Here is a 2669-nt window from a genome sequence, read left to right as displayed (position 1 = left end):
CTGGTTGGCTGGCGTGCCTAAGTAGTGTGTGTGCTTTTCATGCTAAGATCTCTCACTAGATTCTCTACAACCACCACTCATTCATCTGTCTGACTCGCTCTTCCTCTCTTTCTTTCTTTCTTTTTCTTTGTTTGGATTTTGTTTGATTGCAAAGGAAACTCTGGGTCCCATTGTTCATGACGATAATAGAAAGAAGTTGATTTTTTTTTTTAGGGTGTCATGAACTGTGTTTGGATTAAAGACGTTGCAAAAAGGTGTTTTACTAATTAAGATTTTATTATTTGGATGATATTTTTTTCTCCCTCTTTTTCTTTTCTTTTCTTTTCATTTCTTTTCCTTCCCTTATTTTCTTTTAATTTAAATAAAGTCACATTCGATTTGCATGTTGGTTTGTTCCAACGAACAGATCAAATCCTACCATAATGTTTAGGATGGAGGGATGTGACACGTGATATAACAGCTAGCCAGCAACATTTGGATCATATATTGGTAGCATAGGTATATATCATCTTTTAAATATTCTAATTTACTGTAATGTTTTAAGCATTATATTAAAATAGCCCAGAAATTATACGGTGCTAAAAACCAAAAAATCGTCTGAGAAAATGCAACTCAACTATGCTACAAATTTATATTAGAAAAATGAAAACTCATACTAAAAAACTTTTGGACCTATTCGTGCATGTTTCATGAAGTATGGTTTAAACTCAAAGATGAAATGAAACGAGTTGAGATTGTTTGTGAATAGTAGTGAGATTTATAAGTTAAAATTTGTGAATAGTAGTGAAATAAGTTGAAATGACCTCTCAATCCAAACCGGCCAAAGTGGCAGATTGAAAAATTTATCTTTGGGGGCGAATTATTATTAAAATATTAAAAATATTTTTATATGTTTTCATAATGGGAAATACTTTAACTACAAAGGGATTAAACAAAAGTAAACTCATAAACTGATATGACTTGATGTAGTACGTCAGATTGTAAAGTTAATTTTATTATAAAGTAGATCTAACAAATCACATAAAGGCATATTAGTTTGTAAATTTATTTTTATGTACTCTTTTTGTGTATGTAACACTTCTCTTTCACAATATGTTGTAATATTGTGACAGCTACGGCCTTACTTAATATTTACTTAAGATCTTTTTTTTTTTTTAAAACAAAAGATGGATTTACGGTTTTGGGCTAACAAAGCAAGCAAGACATGAGCAAGCAAGTTATTGGTGGGCAATGTTAACGGCTACACATTAATGGGAAATTGCTTCCCCTAATTTCTCTCCCAGTAAATCACTCTATCCAAAATCATTCTCCTCTATTATAGAAAGTTTGTATAAAATTTCTTTGTATAGCTTATTGTTTCCTTCTTGTAGTTTGATCATATGGGATCTGTTTCTCAAATCTCATATATATTATATATATATATATATATATATCCCTCTTTGACTATAAATGAATATATGAGAAATACACATTGACATAGTATCAAAGGAATTCTGATATTGTTATTCTCGTTTTTTTTTTTTTTTTGGGTTCTCACATTGATTTGCTCTCCTTCCTATTTCCCACATTTGCTAATATTTGAATCCTTGTTTTTCAAGTTCTCTCATGGCAAATCCACCTTAGAACCTCTCTGTGTCGGTTGAAAATTCTTCTGCGATTGACCATACCATTAGTCCATACCATCTTCATAGTTCAGATAATCCATGAATCATTTTAGTTTCCAGTTCATTAATTGGGGACAATTATTCCACCTGGAGTCGAGCCATGCGAGCCATGCGAATGGCTTTAAGTGCAAAAAATAAATTAGGTTTTATAGACCAAACAATTCCTAGATCAGAAACCAAGTATCCAGATGAATTTGCACCATGGCAACGATGCAATGACATGGTTCTCTCTTGGATCCTCAACTCAGTCAATGCCGATCTTGCCACTAATGTTGTCTACACTGATTCTACCTCTAATGTATGGGCCGACTTGAAAGAACAATTTTCTCAAAGTAACGCTCCACACCTTTATAAAATCCGACCGACCATTTCTTCCTTGCTACAAGACCAATCCTCCGTAGCAGTTTATCTCAACAAGCTGAAGCGATATTGGGATGAGTTGGCATCTTATTCACGATTGCCCCCATGTAATTGTGGAGCAACAAAACCTCTCCATGATCGTGATCAAGAAGAAAAAGTTCTTCAATTCCTTATAGGACTCCACGACTCCTATGTTACTATCCATGGACAAATTTTGCTAATGAATCCTCTTCCTCCCCTTAATAGGTCTTATGCTCTTGTCATATAAGAAGAAAAGCAACGATAGATCATCAATTCTCTCCATAGTTCTGATGGCATGGCCCTTGTTGTGAATCGAGCTTTTTCGTTCTACCTCAAATTCCAATGGGCATGGTCGGGGTCGTGGAAAAGGTAAAGATCAAACATGTGATCATTGTCGCAAATTTGGATTACCTAGACTTGGTCACTCCATTAACCGATGCTATCGACTACACGGTTATCCGCCATGCCATCGTTTGCATAAATCTAACGATGATACTCCCACCAAAGGCGTTCTTGGTGCTAAGTCATCTTCTCATAATGCTAACCAAGATGACTCCACTCCTGTGGTTCCATTCTTCACTCTGGCATACTATAAACAAATTCTAGCTTTACTTAATAAAGGTA

The sequence above is a fragment of the Juglans microcarpa x Juglans regia genome, chromosome 8S (genome assembly GCF_004785595.1).
Source record: "Juglans microcarpa x Juglans regia isolate MS1-56 chromosome 8S, Jm3101_v1.0, whole genome shotgun sequence".
Classification (NCBI taxonomy): Eukaryota; Viridiplantae; Streptophyta; class Magnoliopsida; order Fagales; family Juglandaceae; genus Juglans; species Juglans microcarpa x Juglans regia.
Note: the sequence above shows the minus strand (reverse complement) of the source record.